Source organism: Equus caballus, chromosome 24 (genome assembly GCF_041296265.1).
Source record: "Equus caballus isolate H_3958 breed thoroughbred chromosome 24, TB-T2T, whole genome shotgun sequence".
NCBI classification, from domain to species: Eukaryota; Metazoa; Chordata; class Mammalia; order Perissodactyla; family Equidae; genus Equus; species Equus caballus.
The window spans coordinates 49,833,240-49,851,893 of record NC_091707.1 but is presented as its reverse complement, the minus strand read 5'-3'; the positions used below and the strand labels follow the sequence as shown (position 1 = coordinate 49,851,893).

The window sequence follows — 18,654 nt, the reverse complement described above, 5'->3', positions numbered from 1 at the left end:
TCAGTTTTAAAACTGGAACAGTCCCAGGACTTGGATTTTCAGTGCTAAAATCAGTAAAGTCCCAGGCAAACCAGGAACATCTGGGCATCCCACAAAATCCTCTCCTGTCATTCTCTTGAACGTATTCTGATCAGGCCCCCTTCCTCCCCCACGCCCCCTATCCCACCGCTATTATGCCAAACTACTCTTGGCCAGTCACCTGGGGTCAATTGCTAATTCGTCTGTCAATTCTTGTTCATCATCTTTTCCGACTTATTAGCATTATTTGACATAATTTATCAATTCCTGCTCTAGAAATATTTGCATCATTTTGATTCCAGGACCCCTCTCTGTCCTGGTTATCTGGCATTATCTTGATAGCATCCTTGCTGGTTGCTGTTTCTCAGCCTCCTTTACCGTTCTGCCTCGCCTCCCTAACTTCTCAACATCTGATGCCCCAGGACTCAGTCCTTTAGCCTTTTTTCTCTTCTATCTACATGTACTCCCTAGTTGACCTGATTCAGTCTCCTGGATGTAAAAACTATCTGCATGTTGATGCTCCTAAATTTGTATCTCTAGCACCAAAGTCTACTCTGAACTCCAGAGTCGTACATCTAACTCCATGCTGGCCATCTCCGTTTGAATTCTGATAGTCATCTCAAACTTAATGTGTTCACAACTGAGCTCCTGATGCCCACATCCCAAACTGGCTCCACTGGCGGTCTTCCCATTGTAGCTAATAGTGATTTCATCTTTCCAGTTGCTTGGGTTCAATCCTTTGGAGTCATCCTTGACCCATCTCTTTTTCTCACACCACACATTGCCTCTCTCAGCAAATACCATCATCCTGACCTTCAAAATACACCTGGAATCCAACTGTTTCTCACAACATCCACCACTGCCCACTGGTCCAAGCCACCATCCTGTCTCTGCTCACCTATTATTACAATTGCCTAAACTAACTCCCTAAATGTGGGAGCCTTAGGTAGGGAAAAGGGAGAGATGGAGGATGTTGAAAATGTACTAATCCAATAAATACCATGTAAAGAACTAGAGGATCAAGTGCAGCTATAAAATTATGCTTATAAGAAATCAACTCATACATTTATGCTCAATTAATTTTCCAAAGAGTTGCCAAGAAAATTCAATGGGGAATGGATAGTCTTTTCAACAAATGAGACTGAGACTGTTGGAAATCCATACACATACACACAAAAAAGAACTTAAACCCTTACTCTACACCATACACAAGAATTAATTCAAAATGGATCATAGACCTAAATGTAAGAGCTCAAACTATAAAACTTCTAGAACAAACCACAGGAGAACATTTTTATGACTTCAGGTTAAATAAAAGTTTCTTAGCTATGACACCAAAAATGTGATCCATTAAAGAACTTTAAAAAGTGATAAATTGGATTTCACTAAAATAAAATGTTTACACTTCAAAAGATGCAGTTAGGAAAATGAAAAGACAAGCCATAAGTTTCTTACAAAGCTAAACATTGTCTTATCATATGATCCAGCAATCATGCTCTTACATATTTACCCAGCTAATATGAAAACTTTGTCCACAGAAAATCCTGCACCCAAAGGTTTATAGCGGCCTTCTTCACAATTGCCAAAAACTGGAAGCAATCAAGATGTCTTTTGACATCTTGGATAAGCAAACTGGTACATTCATACAATGAAATATCATTCAGCGACAAAAAGCTGAAGTGATAAAAAGAAATGAGCTGTCAAGTCACAAAGAGACATGGAGTAATCTTAAACGGACAGTGCTAAGTTAGAGAACTCAGTCTTAAAAGGCTACATATGATACGATTCCAGTTATACGGCATTCTGGAAAAGGCAAAACTATAGCAACAGTAAAAAGGTCAGTGGTTGTCAAGAGTTTAGGGAGAAGAGGAAAGGATGACTAGGTAAAACACAGGGTAATTTTTAGGGTGATGAAACTATTTTGTATGACACTGTAATTGCAGATACATGACCTATGCATTTGTCAAGATCCAGAGAACTTTACAGCACAAAATATTAACCTAAAATATGCAAATTAAAATGAAAACTCATTTAGGAGATTTGAGAATCCCAGAATGGAAAACAGAACATGACAAAACAATCTAACTGGATTCAAATGTATGAAATAATTTCACCGAAGGGAGCAGTGGGGCAGGGTGCGGGGTGGGGAGAAAGGTGCTGACCTAAGCACCTTGGGAAACAAATGAAATGTGTATCACTACAGGCAAAAGAAATTGTTCATAAGCGCTGTACTGTGGTTTGTAAAGTCATTTCCCACAAGAGCACAGGTTAACAATTCAGATGCTGCAATACATGCATACAGGGAGTGAGCAATTAACCAAATGAAGTAAATGGATAGTGGATGGTGGGAGCCAGGTTGGAGTGGGAGGTTATAGATAAGCAAGAGGAAACTAAAATGATCTATATCTTAGAGTTGCAGACGTCCATATGAACTCATGTTTAACTTAATATAGATACAATGGTTACATAAAAAATGTTTATAGATATGTATATATACATGGGTTAATGTACATACGTATGTTCCCCTGCTCTGTCAGCTGAGAGGGTCCAGAAGCAATGATATCCCAGTAATAATGAGCTTGTGTAGTGCCCAGATCTGGGTTTCTAATACCATTCTCCAATGAAAGAAACCAGGACTCTTTGAAGAAATGGCTGATTCTGTGACTGCAGCAGGATATATACAAGATGAGCCTGGAGCATCTTGTATGCCAGAAAGTGAACATGTGATTTTTAAAAACCCCACAGTGAATGGTGGAGGGTATGTCACATCAGTACGGGAGCCAATGGAAAGAGCTCCCAATGTCCGAAGTTGGATCAATTTGAACAAAAAAAAGAAATAATTAAAGTAGATTATAGATTATAATAGCACAGCTACAGATTTCAGGTTATAAGATTATAAGCCAAAGTATAAAATAAATATCCATGTGTCCATACTGATATAAATAAATAAATAGACAAACGGTGGAGAAGAGGCAAATCTCCCAGGAAGACGAATTCCAAAGAATTTGCGTAGGCCCTCCCCCCTCACGGAGGTGGAGCGGAACTGCCCCCTGCTCAAGTTTGGGCTGTGCGTAGTGACTTCCTTCCAAAGAGGGCAGTTCGGAAAGGGGAGGGAAAGAGTAACTAATTTACAGTGGAAAAACAAACCTGACAAGCACGACCTCAGCCGGGGGATCAAGGCCAACATCAACAGTGATAAGTCATGCTGATGGAATGTCCCCTTGATCTGATGTAATGAAAATGGTAACTCTTTGATTTTCCTCTCAAAAACCCGTAACCCCAGGATAATCATGAGAAAAACATCAGATAAATTCCACAAAGGGGCATGCTGTAATATACTTAGCCAGTTCACCTTAAAACTGGCAAGGTCACCAAAAACAAGGCAAGTCTGAGAAACTGTCTTAGCCAAGAGCAGCCTAAGGTGATAGGATGACAAAATGCAATGTGGTATCCTGGATGGGATCCTGGAACAGAAAAAGGATAATAAGCAGAAAAGACTCACATTGAAATCTGAGTATAGACTTCAGTTAAAAATAATGTATCAAGGGCTGGCCCAGTGGCCAAGTGGTTAAGTTCACATGCTCCACTTCGGTGGCCCAGGGTTCATCCGTTTGGATCCTGGGTGTGGACCTACACACCACTGCTCAGGCCATGCTGTGGCAGCATCCCACACGGAAGAACTAGAATGACTTACACCTAGGTACTGGGGCTTTGGGGAGAAAAAAAGAGAAGATTGGCAACAGGTGTTAGCTCAGGGCCACTCTTGCTAAAAAAGAGAGAGAGAGCAACAGTCTCAAAAGAAAAATTAATGTATCAAAATTGGTTTATTAATTGTAACAGATGTATCATACTAATATAAGCTGTTAATAACATTGGAAACTGGATGTGGGGTTTATGGGACCTCTCTGTAATATCTGCAATTTTTCTGTCAATCTCAAACCGTTCTAAAAAATCCATTGCAAAAAAGGCAAGTTATAGATAGGAGGAAATATACGTAAATTATATATCAGGTAAAGAACTTGTATCTGGAATATAAAGAAATCTTATAACAACTTAACTCTTATAGCAAGTTAACCCAAATTAGAAAGGACAGAAGACTTGAACAGACGTTCACCCAAGAAGACATATGGACGGCTAATAAGCATATGAAAATGTCCTCCAGTGGGTCACCAGTGAAATTCAAATTAAAGCCACAATGAGATACAACTACACACCCACTAGGATGTCGACAATCAAAAAAGCAGACAACACTGAGTGTTGGCAAAGACGTGGAGAACCTGGAACTCTCACACATCACTGATGAGATTGTACAATGATGCTGCCACTTTGCAAAACAACTTGCTACTTTCTTAAAATGTCAAATATAAACTCGCCATGTGACCCACAATTCCGCTCCAAGGAATCTACTGAAAGAAATGAAAACATATATTATACGAAAACAGACTTGTACATGAATGCTTCTATGAATAACAGCCCCAAACTGGAAACAATCCAAACGTCCATCAACTGATGAGTGGCTGAACAGAATGTGGTCTATCCAGACAGGGGAATACTATTCAGCAACAAATAGGAACCATGTACTGATACGTACTACAACATGCACAAACCTCCAAAACAATATGCTAAGTGAAAGAAACCAGACCAAAAAGACGCATACTATATGATTTCACTAAACGAATCATCCAGACAAATGTGCAGAACCACAGAGCAGATCAGTGGTTGCCTTGCTGGAGAGGGGAGTAGGAATTCACTGCACAAGTGTTCGTGGGATTTTTTGTGATAATGGAAATGTTCCCAAACTGGACTATGGCGATTTTGGTACAACTCTATAAATTTACTAAAATTCATTGAATCGTACACTGACGATGGGTGAGTTTTATGGTATGTAAATTATATTTCAGTGAAGCTGTTAAAAAAAGAACTTTGGAGACACATCTAACACTGCACCTGGAGGAAATTTTGCAGCTTCAAATGCATATATTAATACATAAAATTTAAAAAATCTACGAGGCGATCATCATCTTAAGAAGTTAAAAAAGAACCACAAATGGAGCAAAACAATGAAGAAGAAAGGAAATAATAAACACAACAGAAATTAACGAAATGGAAAGCAGACATAAATTAAGACGGATCAAGAAACCGAAAGGTTGGTTTTTTGATTATGCAACAACATTAAGGACCCCTTGGTGAGACTAATCAAGAAAAACAGAAAGGGCGCACAAATAACCAAGGTCAGGAATGAAAAATGGGCCATTGCTGTGGATTTGGCTTACCGTTGCTAAAAGGTAATAAGAGAATGTTATGAAAACTATGTCCATAAATCTTACAGCTGGATGAGGGAGGGTCTTTCTGCTTGCTAGATGGGATGCTGCCAAATTCATGAATCATCCAATAAAGCCAAGTAGATCTTAAAAAAAAAAATAAAAGCTAGATGAAATGGAAAAATTTTAAAAAAATGCTACTTGAAGAAAAAGAAAATCTGAATAGTTCTCTCACTACAAAAGAAATTAAATCCGTAAATAACAAATTTCTCCCAAAGAAAATTCTAAGCCCAAATGATTTATCTGGCAAATTCTGCCGAACATTTAAGGAAAAAATAAGGTCAAGCTGACACACTTTTCCATGTTTTAGAATAACAGAGTGCCCTCCCCAACTTGTTTAATGAGGCCAGCTTGACCCCATAGCCACACCTGCTAAGAAAAGAGTAAAAGGAAAACCCGTCAACCATTGTGTGTTAAACACGTTAAATTATTTCCACTCATCACCACAATGACCCTCTTAGGGGAGTGAGATTTTTCACCTCATTTAATGAACCAGAACATCGAGCTTTGCAGCGAGGAGGGAGCTTGCCAAAGTCACACAATCAGTAACTGGCTGGAGCAATATTGGAGAAGGTCTGACCGACTCAAAGGTCCTGACAGTTCCTCTCTTACTGACTTGATTCTAATCTCCTGCCTCCTCTGCCCTCAGGGAAGGCGGGAAGTTAGGAACCGAGCCCCAGAGAAGTCAAGTGTCTTGACCAAAGTCGCAGAACAAATTTGTGACAGAGCAAGAGGCAGAGCTGGGCCCTGAAGCTTCTCCCGAGGGAGATGGTGTGTCCGGAGCTTCCTGCCCTGCCCCATGTTTCCCGGACTTTTTCAGGCTAGTGCCGGCTTATGAATTCATAGACCGTGCCTGGACAACAGGGGGCATCCACATCACCTCTCCAGACCCCGACCCAACACCCCCAGTGACCCCTCAGCCCCAGAATCTGCCCTGCGGAATTCCTCTAGGTCGAGACAGGAGTGCCCATAACCTCTGCTCTGATGTGGGACAAGGCAGGGAAGGGATGAGCGAAGACGGAAGCAGCTGAACTGTGTGGTAAGGGCTTTAGCTAAGGTCCCTGGGTTCAAATTCTGATTCCTCTACTTAGTAGTGTGACTTTAGGTGAGCCTCCTAACCTCTCTCTGCCTCAGTTTCCCATTCTGCCAAATGGGAACAGCAACAATCGTTAGCATTCTTATAGCACTTAGAATATATTGGGCACTGCTCTATGCTCTCTCCGCATATGCAAATGCCATCTTCACAACAACCTAAAGAGACTCTAGACACTGGGATCTCCATTTCCCAGCTGAGGCCTAGAGAGCTTCTGTAACTTGCCCAACATCACACAGCTAAGGTCCGGATTCGAACCCAGAGTCCATGCTGTTGACCGCTATACTATGCTGCTTGATAATAATACCTACCCCATAGGGTTCTCATGAGGATTGAATAGGTCAGTACACATAACATGAGAGCTGGCACCCAGAGAAGGCTCAATAAATGCCAGCTTCCATCCTCCCTTGGCACCAGACCCAGAGCTCAGTGCTTTACGTACGGCTGTAAAACCAGTGCAGAGCAGGAAGTGGCAGGTGGCAGTGAGAAGGGAGATAGAATTGGTGAGCCAATGCAAAACCTTAGCAGCAAATTAATAGCCCCCTCGAGGCTGTGTTCCTGGATTCCGGGAGGCGGAGGGCCTAGAGGGGCTTAGCATCCTGCTTGGTCCAGGAACTGCCCAAAGGCTGAGCTTGCAGGTGGGACCCCAGATGCGAGCCAGCAGGGCTGCAGGAGAGGCAGCCAGGCCATTCTGCTGACACTCAACAGCCAGAAAGCAGGCCCTAGGGCCAGCGAGAGCCAGCTCAGGTCCAGCCTCTGAAGCCAAAGATTTAGCCCAACCTACCCACGCCACCCCTATGCTGGCCACAAGAACTGGCAGGCAAACTTCCTTGCCAGCACAGCTCATGATCCCTTGGGTAAACAGCCAGCCAGGCTCAGCAAAGGCCAGCCAAGACTCCTCCCTGGCGATTCTGATCACTGTAGTTCTCTGGCTTGATGTGTCCTGTCCCACGCCAGGCAAGGCCCAGGCCCTGTTTTCCTGGGGACAAGATTTCAGACCACGCTGCCTTATCCACACGGCCGGAGAAGTTGGGAGGCCCTGAGCAACGCTCCCGGTCCCAGCTTCTATGGTTGGCAGAGTGAGGAAAGAGGAGCCCAGGGCAGCACATGTACCTTGGGGTGATTTCAGAGGAGGAAGGTGGTCATCCTTAGAGGGCTTCAGCCAGAAGCTCCTCTCAGGATTTGGGGTGAACCCTGAAAGACTTAATCATTCTCAAATGAGACCCGGATGCAGCAGTGACTGGCCCAGAGAGAACCACTGAACTGGGCCTCCTGGTAAGCGGGGAGCAGGCCTCGCTCATCTAAAGGCCACTAGCCAGGGCCTGGGGGGGCACAGACCAGTGGTTTTGGGAACACACAATAAACAAATGGACGTCTGATGCAAGAGTGCTTATGAAAAATGTTCCTTTATTTTAAAGAATTATTTTTCTATTTTCAGGGGCTAAGAGGTTGACGATTAAAGAAAAGGTCTTCTTGTCAGAAACCGGCTAAGCAGAACTTAGTACTTGGTGGGCGTCAGTCACGAAAGAGGTCAAGCACAAGTCGAGCAAAGGGCTTCTTCACTGAGGCCTTGTGATGCACTTCCGCTGTGCTAGGCTTACCGTTCCATCCGGGCTTCACCGCAAGCCCGTGTGTGTGTGTGTATGTCTATGCATATGGATATAGTTAACATGTCTATCCTCTCATATAGATACAAAAAAAAGAAAAGAACAATCTCTCCTTGTGATGAGAACTCTTAGAATTTACTCTCTTAACTTCCCTATAAATCCTACAGCAGTGGCCGCTATAGTCGTCATGTTGTGCATTACGTCCCTAGTATTTATTTATCAAATAACTGGAAGTTTGTGCCTTTTGACCACTTTCCTCTATTTCCCTTTCCCTCCACCCCTGCCTCAGGTAAACACAAATCTGATTTCTTTTTCTACGAATTTGGTAATTTTTCTTTTAGGTTCTATGTATAAATGAGATCATACAGTATTTGTTTTTCTCTGTCTGACTGATTTCACTGAGCAGAATGCTTTCGAGGTCCATTCAAGCGGTCTAAAATGGTATGATTTCCTGGTTTTTTATGGCTGTAATATTCCATCGTATGTACGTACCACAACTTCTTTACCGACTCATCCACCAGCGGGCACTTAGGTTGTTTCCACGTCTTGGCTGTTGTGAGCAATGCTGCTGTGAACATGGGGTGGCAGATATCTTTCTGAATTAGGGTTCTTGTTTCTTTGGATATATTCCCAGAAGTAGGATTGCTGGATGATATGATAATTATATTTTTAATTTTTTGAGGAAACTCCATACTGTTTTCCATAGCAGCCTCATCAGTTTACAATCCCACCAACAGTGCACAAGGGTTCCCTTTTCTCCACTTCGGTACCAGCATTTGTTAGCTGTTGTCTTTTTGATGATGACCTTTCTAGCCATCCATATATCCTCTTTGGAAAAATGTCTATTCAGGTCCTGTGTCCATTTTTTTAAATTGAATTATCCTTTTTTTTGCTATTGAGTTGTATGAGTTCTTTATATATTTTGGATATTAACCCCTTTTCAGATATATGGTTTGCAAATATTTTTACCTATTCCATAAGTTGTCTTTTCACTTTGTTGATGGTTTCAGTCACTATGCAGAAGCTTTTTAGTTTGATGTGGTCCCACTTGTTTATTTTTGATTTTGTTGCGTGTGCTTTAGGTGTCATATCCAAAAAGTCGTTACCAAGATCAATGTCAAAGAGGTTTTTTCCTATGTTTTCTTCTAGGAGTTTCATGGTTTCAGGTCTTATGTTTAAGTCTTTAAATTATTTTGAGTCAATTTTTGTGAATGGTGTAAAGTAGGGGTCAATTTTCATTCTTTCACTTGTGAATATCCAGTTCTCCAAGCACCCTTTATTGAAGAGACTGTCTTTTCTCCATTGAGTATTCTTGGCTCCTGTGTCAAATATTCGTTGACTGTATATGCCTGGGTTTATTTCTGGGCTCTCAATCCTGTACCATTGGTCTGTTTGTCTGTTTTTATACCAACACTCACATTTTGAAAGAATGCAATCCCTGTTGTCACTAAACGGTGTCAACAAACATATGGCAAAAGATAAATTTGACACCAACTTCATACCACACACAAAAATCAAATCCAGATGGATTAAAGATCTACATGTGAAAAATAAAGCTATAAAGGCTTCTAAAAGAGAACATAAGAAAATATGTTTCACAACATTGGGGTGGGCAAAGATTTCTTAAAGAAAACATAAGCAGCACTAACTATAAAAGAATAAATGGAAGAATTGGACTCAATTGAAATTGTGAAATATGTCCATCAAAAAATTCCATAAAGAGAGTGAAAAGGCAAACCACAAACTAAGAGAAGCTATTTTGCAATATAAAGTTACGCGTGACTTAGCAACGGGGATACATTCTGAGAAATGCGTTGTTAGGCAATTTCATCATTGTGCAAACACCATAGAGTGCTCTTACACAAACCTAGATGGTGCAGCCTATTACACACCTAGGCCATATGGTGCTAATCTTATGGGATCGCCATCGTGTATGCAGTCTGTCATTGACCAAAATGTCATTATGTGGCACATGACTGTATTCTCATCTATCTGGCGCTGCTATAAATCAATAAAAAAGATGATCTGACAGAAACAGGCACTTCTGTTCAATCTTAAGCAGGCACTTCTCAAAAGATCATAACCAAATGGCAAAAAACCCAAAAGTTAAAAGGTGATCACCTTCATTAGTCCTCAGAGAAATACAGTATAAAACTATCATGTTGTTGATCCAAATGAGCAACTTTATGAGGCAAAAATGAAATTTTAAAGAAAAAGAGGCTTTATTTAAAAAAAAAAAAAGGTTTGCAAACCGGGGAAGAGCACCTCCACCTGAAGGTTGATAGATGAGCCCCCCACCTCGGTCTTTGGTGGCTGGTTTTTTTTTTTTTTTTTTTGGTTTTCCTTTTTCTTCCAAAAGCCCCCCAGTAGATAGTTGTGCATTTTTAGTTGTGGGTCCTTCTAGTTGTGGCATGTGGGACGCCACCTCAGCGTGGCTTGATGAGCGGTATCACGTCCGTGCCCAGGATTCGAACAAGCAAAACCCTGGGCCACCGAAGTGGAGCGCGCAAACTTAAACACTCGGCCACGGGGCCCAGCCCCAAGGGTGGCTGGTGTTTAAAGGCAAAAAGCGCAGAGTCTGTAAGGCTACAGCTGAGCCCAGTTCTGAGTGGTCGCCCTTCCCAGCTGCAGTGTGTCTGTGTCTGGGGCTTTCTAAATATCCTGACTGCAGGGAAAGATGACTGCATTGTTCTCTGGCCATCTGGTGACAGACAAGGTTAAAATGTGATTTTTTATTTCTGCCCATAGTTCTTCCTTGCGGTGATCATGGTAACCATCAAGTTGACTCTGGCCTCACTGTGTTTTTTTCTTTTATCATTTTCGTCTCTTGATCATAGGTTCACCAAGGCAACACCTTCGATCAACTCAGAGAGTGTTCAGGTCCCTTGAAGCCCAAGTGTCCCCTCAGCTGCTTGGGTTCCATCTAGTCCCAGGTGGGAGGCATCAGAGGGTGGCAGGGCTGAACGTAGGCAGTGGCTTGAATCACATCATGTGGGGTGCCAGTGGTGGGGTGGTATCTGGATACGCTGTACGATGTTTAATCAGCAAGCAGGGGGAACTGTTAGCAAGCTGTTCTCCCACCAGTGGTCCTCCTGTCGTTCTGCAAAACAAGCTCAGAAACTTTGGTTACTTTGTTTCTCGTGTCAATCTTGTGGCTATGAGGCATGGTTTCACCCTAATCCAGGGAAAATTTCAACTCTTTTGTTCTCAGGGGGTTTTTTTCTGCTTTTTCTCCCCAAATACCCCCAGTACATAGTTGTATATTTTAGTTGTGGGTCCTTCTAGTTGTGGTATTTGGGATGCTGCCTCAGCATGGCTTGATGAGTGGTGCCATGTCCACGCCTAGGACATGAACTGGCAAAACCCTGGACCACCGAAGCAGAGCATGCAAACCTAACCACTCAGCCACAGGGCCGGCCCTGTTCTTGGTTTTAATCCCAATGTTTTACGATCATTCTTCAATCTTGGGGGTGGGGGCGAAGACCTCTTTAGCCACTTCCTCCTATGAAAGGGCAAAGAGCTGGGTCAGAGGAGTGAAATTGTTCTACTTTTATTTCAAAATATTTTTGGTACCAGGTAGGGAGAGCAAGAAATGCTTTGCATGACTAATATTTTAGTACTCTGGTCAGTGGCTTTGGAACAACATTTAAGTCCATATTTTATAATTATATAGATGACCATATATATTGGCAAAATAGATAGTCCAGATTTTAGAATCCCCACCATAATGAACCTCAATCCTTGGGGAACCCAAGAGAAGAGGCCTGTAAACCAATCAAGATTAGGGCCTGGAAACTCAAGCAAAACCTGATGAAACAAAAAGAAAAACAAAGTTAGTGGTTGGAACAAATTATAAATTAATTCTTGAGCCCAGACGATGTCTGGTCAAGAAGATTTCTAGATGTCAGGGTTGAAGCATCTTTTGCAGTTTGAAGTGTCTGTGACGATGTCATTTGGTATTCAGGTAAGCTTTTTCAGTGGCTTATACAGTAACGGGCATGAAGGTTGTCTAGACATAGGCCATCGTGGTGATCTCTCTTAAGTTTATACAAAGCAATCCAGTTTCAGTTTGCAGGGCCTCAGGAAAAAGGGTGGCCTTAGTCCTCAATGATTTCAAATGAAAAGGATGGAGAATGGTACCACATATTTGAGGAAACTAGAAGAATTCAGGATCCAGTCTAGTTTACAGGTAGAAAACTAAACACTCAAAGATGATTAATACAGCTAGAATCCATTATCCAAAAATGTGTATTATAGTTTTTATATGTGGATTATAATTTTGAAACATAATCTTTTTCTCTATAATTACCCTTATTTTTACCCAAAATAGCCAAATTAAGACTATGGGTTTGCAAAGTAAGCCTAGTTTTAATAAACTTGGCACAACTATTTACATAAGTACAGCAAGAATAGTAATTGATCATATACACTCATTGAAATCTGCTTTGCTGGAACTTTTAATAAGGAATCTCAGATTGAACTTTAAAGGCCTCTCAAGTCCACAAAAGCCAAGCCAAGGACTTATCATCAGACTCCACCTGCAATACCTACAGATTTGGGTGAATTTCTCTCTTCTCGAGGTCTCCAAAATATCCTGAGGTTCTTACACCCGCCAGGAAAGTGACCCTCTTTACTCACCTGGTAAGGTTGCCAGGAACTCTGTAAGCAAGGCATCAGGCCAATATTTCCAAGTGGCTTTATTTGTTCCGTAAAATCAATCCTTGTTCCTCAAAACTATTTGGTCACATCTGAGTTTATGCATGTTTTTCTCAAATATGATATTCCAGTAAAAGCCTTGGTAATATAGCCAGTGTCTCCAATTGTGTCCTGCTATAAGGAGAACAGATTTGTATTGAACTTACGCAAACAATTATATTGCCATGAAAATAGGGATACTTACTTATCAAAAGTTTTCCAACTTTGGAAGGATCAGGTAGGCAGAAAAGTATAAATGCTTCAATTCTGTTTACAAATTGCTATAAGTCATAGTTATCTTAAGAGAAAAGATTTCTTTAAATCTGGAATAACAAAACACTAGAGCATCTTTCCCAGTTCATGTAGTCCCAGGTAATTTAATTTTTTTTGCTTGAATCCCGTTTTCTCTCTTTTTTTTTTTTAACTTTGATGATTGAGGATGATAAGAACCAAGAATTTTGAAAGAAGTTTAAGAGTCTAAAAGTCCAAGAAGTTTAAAAGGCTTTTGTTAAGGTTCATATGATTTGCCCAGTGACATGAGTGCCTTGATAACTAGAGACTATGGAAGATATACCTCAAGTGGGAAATACATTTTTTAAATAATTTTTTTGCCAAAGTGAGGTTATCAGCTTGTGGCAAGAGAGGGCTTTAACCCATCTGGAAAACAGGTGCAGGTGTTCAAAGGACCCAGAGGGAGGAGTTCTGAGGCCTCTGGGGACAGAAATTGTTTTTCTTAATGCACTATGGTGGGTGAAAGAATGTAAAAATGAAAAAATAGGGCTTGTTGGGGAGCCAGGAAGAACACAATGACTGTCTTGGGTTTCCCATACCCTTGGCTGTTTGTTTAACTTACAACTATTGCTCACTCATCTTAATTTCTCTGATCTAGGAGAAGACTGTTGCCATGTTACAGGGACACCAGGAAGGTAAAAGTCTAGCAATGAGGGGTCAATTTTTTTTTTGGAGAGAAGCAGAACAGACATCATCTACATGTGTCATAACTTTTATAGATCTTGTTGTTGCTCAAAATTGAGTGTGAGCCTCAATTTTGATGACAGACCACATTTTATACAAGGACATATTAGATTTTCAGGAATTTTCATATAATTTCTGGAACTCATATATTTATGAAGATATAACAAAATGTAATTTAACATATCTAATAAGTCTAATTAGTTTAATATCTCTCTGTTTACAGAAAGAGAGAACAAATTCTTTGAGAAGTCTTAGGGCTGTTTAGAAACTCCCAAAGTTCCTTTTTAAGTCAAAAGAAAGATTTTAGCCAGGATTTGAACCTTGGGTTGTAGTTTGTTAAAAATATCCAAAGATTTTAAAATATTTGATCAAAAAGGATCACAGATTTTTATGAAACAATACTTAATTATCTACTTAATCAAAGTGACAAAGAAATTTTAGGCAAACATAGAAAGTTGAATAGTTCTGAGCAAAACCCAGCTTGTCTAAGTAATCGAAGACTTGGTAAAGACAAAACACAGAATCTTTATTTCCTAGGCAGATTACACCAAAGGTGAAGAAACTTTGTTTAAAATTTCTTGCTAAGAGCAACCAATAACCTGAGAAGACTTTGTCCCTTAATAGAGAGAAAAACCAAATTTTAATTTTTGTACCAGCGTACTTTTGATTTTAAAACACTTTAAAATAAATTTATTTTAATCTTAGCCACCTCAACCATGCACAAAACTCTTTCTTTGGGCTTCACTTCCATAAACCTTTTGTCACGTCTTTTTTACATTCAGAATTTGTCCCATGTCTTTTTTTCTTTTTCTTTTTTTGCTTCCCTAATGCTTGAGGACAAATTTATCTTTCTTAACAAAACAAACAATTCCCATTCCTTATACCTTCTTACTGAAACACCTGTTTTATTGCCTACTTTTCATATGCAGTCATTCTTTCAATTTTAAAACTCAGAAAGTTTTTCTAGAAAAGAAATGATGCAAAGCAGTTGTTACAGAATAATTACAGATTGTACTTTTAGAGGCTAGCACGGTTTCCTATGCATTACATTAAATGAATATAAATTTCTTTTACATGATATAGTTAAAATGGGCTGTACACCTTTTGGAAATGACAGTGTGAGATTCACCCGCGTGTATAGGTTTATCTTGACATTGTTCTGCCAAACCAGGAATGATAGAACAGGCAGAGGCAAGAAGATCCCCACATTATTGTTGCAGGGGATTGCTCTAGGTTGAATAAGCAGAGAAAATATTTGAAAGGTGGAATAACAACTTTTAAACTTATGGCAGAGCTACAAGTATCCGGGAAGCCACCACTGGAATTTTTTCTGCAAGCAGCCATAAGAAATGGGGAAAGTTCTTTTAAACCAAGATTGTTGCTGGGTTGTAAATCTGAAAAGACAAGGAAACCGAGTTTGAGCCTACCAGAGAGTGATTATAGCCTGGCCTTGAGGGGTTATCATTGTGTGTGTACAGAATAGAAATGGTGATCGTCTTTGTGCTAGTTTCTCCATCTGGCTGCATAGACCCTTCTGTTGTTCAATTTACTGTGGTATAAGAGCAGTGGCTTTCAAACACATTGTATCATTCTATAGGAAGAAATATACTGTATATTATGATCCAGTATATACCTATATATATACAAGACTCATATAAGTAACAGAAATAAAAGTTTAATAAACTGACTATTTTTTATTTTCATTGTATGCCATAAATGGATTTTATTTTGTATTTATGAAATTATTTTCTTTTATTTAAACACACAGATTTTATAATAAATTTGTTATAAATAAAATTGAAAATATATATTATTCATTTATCTATTATGATAAATGTAGATATCATGTACACTTTTTATTTAAATAAAGGTTACTCACAATTTATCAATGGGCTGTGACCATAGTTTGAAATATAAGAAGTCGCAGTAAGTCCTTCCATAGTAGGAGAAAGCTTTCGTGGCAGCTCCATTGTTTTTATCTTTCCAAAGGGCTCTTGTTGCTTTGCCCGCACTCTCTCAGCATCAATGCACCCGGTTTGTTTAGGGTTAATTTACGTTATTACTCTAAGTGTTCTGGCATTCCTTCTTTGATTCCTTTTGTAGTTTTAGCTCTTTTTCCAACTTTTTTTTTTAAACTACTCGTAATTGTTGTTTTCCAGTGAAATCTAGGAAGCAGGCAATTGTGAAGTGTCTATCATACATTAGCATCCTGAAGGAGAGTGGCAAGCCCACAAACACATTTCATAATTTCCAGAAACATATTTCTCTTTACAAAAAGACTTTTCAGTGTGGCACAAAACATGTCTATTGACATATTGTTTGTCTATGTAAAAAAAATTAGAAAGCCAAAACTAAACAAACTTATGTTTAGTGATCAATGTCTCAGTTTATCATCTTATCCAGAAAAGATTTGGATATTTAATGAACATCCATTATTTAGTTTAACTTGGTATAAGCTTTTGTCTTATTTACATTTATTTAAACATTTGTTTTTAACAGTTTTGCTTGGATTAGGCATTAAATAGTTAACCATTATCCCAAGTTATTTTCCCTGATGACAAATTCCATAACAAAAACGGCATGACCATCCAACCAGTAAACCCAAGAAGAAAGGGTCGTATGTTTGTATTATATTCAGTATTGATAATTCTGAAGACATGCCTGTTTTTGTTAAACCAACAAACTTAAACAAGCTTTTATTTACCAAAGATCATTTTTGTATCACGTTAACTTGAAAGATATCTGGGCTAGTTTCTATTATATTTAGAAATAATTTATGTAAGCATTTATTCTGAGCCAATTAAATAGAGCTCCTTTAGAAATTTTTGCTATCCAGGGGCCGGCTCCGTGGCCGAGTGGTTAAGTTCACACGCTCTGCTGAGGCGGCCCAGAGTTCGGATCCTGGGCATGGACATGGCACAGCTCGTCAGGCCATGTTGAGACGGCGTCCCACATCCCACAACTAGAAGGACCTGCAACTAAGATGTACAACTGCGTACATGGGGGATTTGGGGAGATAAAGCATGAAAAAAAAAAAAAAGAAGATTGGCAACAGTTGTTAGCTCAGGTGCCAATCTTTAAAAAAAAAAAGAAATTTTTGCTATCCAGAAGCAGACAAATATATAGAGACTTACATACAGAAACATACACATACACATAGACACAAACAGGGATCTTCAAAATGTTAGCCACGTCTCAGGCACAAAACTCAGAAGAATAATTGGAACCAAATTGTTCCCTGGCAGATGGACTTGCTCAGACGGCCAAAGATTTTTATTAAAATTTTTTTCTTTTTGTTGTAAGGATCCTTTTTAGAGCTGTTTTTGAAGTCATTTGTCTAAAGAACCTTCTGCATATTAATCAAAGAACACATCCCATTGCTTCTGAGAGGTTTTGAATCCTCTCTTTTCCAATGGAGAGTGCAAATAAACCAATTTGGGAGTATCAAGGGAGCTCCATTGTGGCCAATGTAATCTCAGATCATTTCTAGTAATTTGGACCCAGGTGACAAGGAACTTGCAAGTATTCGGCCCGTAATTTTTCTACAGAAAGGTTGCAGGAGTGGCAGCAGGTGGCTAGCCATTTGCAGTTTCTCTAGAGCAATTTTAGAACAAAAGGCCCCGATCCTGAGGGGAGAACCCTCCCAGTAAACCAGCTGCAGCTGAACCTTGTGAGGAAAGCCCCTCCTTAGAAATTGAGGGACCCCCTCCTTAGAAATTGAGGGACCCCCTCCTTAAAAATTGAGGAAAGCCCCTCCTTAAGGAGCCTCTAGACCTCTACCAAAGCACGGGAGCTCGAGGCTGTGAGAGGTCCGCACCTTGCTCGTCCCCCTGAGGCTGTTGGAGATGCGGAGGAGCAGTGAAAGGGCTCCGAGTTGTGCGGGATGCAGTGTCCAGTTGACCCCCAGGAGGAGATCAAGTGGCCTCTTCACATCCCATCCTCGTCGCCGGAAATGTTGACTGAAAGGAGCTGCTTTACAAGGCAAAAATGAAATTTTAAAGAAAAAGAGGCTTTATTAAAAAAAAGGTTTGCAAACTGGGGAAGTGCACCTCAACCCACAAGTTGATAGGTGAGCCCCGCCCGCCCTACCTGGGTCTTTGGGTGGCAGGTGTTTAAAGGCAGAAAGCGCAGAGTCTGCAAGGCTACAGCTGAGCCCAGTTCTGAGTGGTCGCCCTTCCCAGCTGCAGTGTATCTGTGTCCGGGGCTTTCTAAATGTCCTAACTGCGGGGAGAGATGAGTGCATTGTTCTCTGGCCATCTGGTGATAGTCAAGGTTAAAATGAAATTTTTTATTTCTGCCAGTAGTTTAGGCTTGAGGTGGTCATGGTAACTATCACATCGATTCTGGCCTCATTGGGTTTTTTTCTTTTATCAATGTGGTACCACTACACACCCACCAGAATGGCTAAAATGAAAAAGATGGACAACACCAAGTATTGGCCAGAAAGTGGAGCAACCGTATCTTTCATACACTGCAGCTGGGAATACAAATTGGTCTGATCACTCTGGAAAATTGTTTGACAGTCTCTACTAACGTAAGTTTATGACTCAGCAATTTTGGTTATCTGTTGCTGTATAACAAACTATCCCAAAAGTTAACGGCTTAAAAGAACAATCATTTTATTATAATTTGCAACGTTTGGGTCAGGAACTCGGGCAGAGCATGCCTGAGTGATTTTCTACTCCACGTAGCATCAACTGGGATCGCGCAGAAGGATTCAGTTGGTGGCTGGGCTGCTCTCAAGGATCCAAGATGGCGTCACCCACCTGTGTGGCATGTCGGTGGGGATAGTGGGGAAGCAAGACTCAGCTGGGCCCCTCTCCCTCCACATGTTGTCGAAGGGTCTCTCCACAGAGTCTGTCTAGCAGAGCAGTTGGACACCCTACACAATGGCTCAGGGCTCCAAGGAAGAGGGTTCTAAGAGACCAAGAGAGAAGCGGTGAGA

At 40.5% G+C, this 18,654-nt stretch overlaps 1 long non-coding RNA gene across 9 annotated transcripts in view; it reads right to left on the bottom strand.

Moving 5' to 3' along the window:
* Positions 1-10,237: 10,237 nt before the first annotated feature.
* LOC138920684 (uncharacterized) overlaps positions 10,238-18,654 on the bottom strand; it is a 12,985-nt gene continuing 4,568 nt past the window's right edge. For 2 of the 9 annotated variants that reach the window (XR_011432311.1, XR_011432310.1), the window contains exons 2-5: positions 18,476-18,626; positions 17,527-17,678; positions 15,589-15,874; positions 11,565-12,869 (exon numbers count right to left, since the gene is read on the bottom strand). This is a non-coding gene — a long non-coding RNA (uncharacterized lncRNA). Of the gene's footprint in view, positions 11,140-11,564; positions 12,870-15,588; positions 15,875-17,526; positions 17,682-17,798; positions 17,931-18,475; positions 18,627-18,654 lie in introns of those variants that run through there. The other 7 variants (XR_011432317.1, XR_011432316.1, XR_011432314.1 and 4 more) reach the window with 7 other exon arrangements.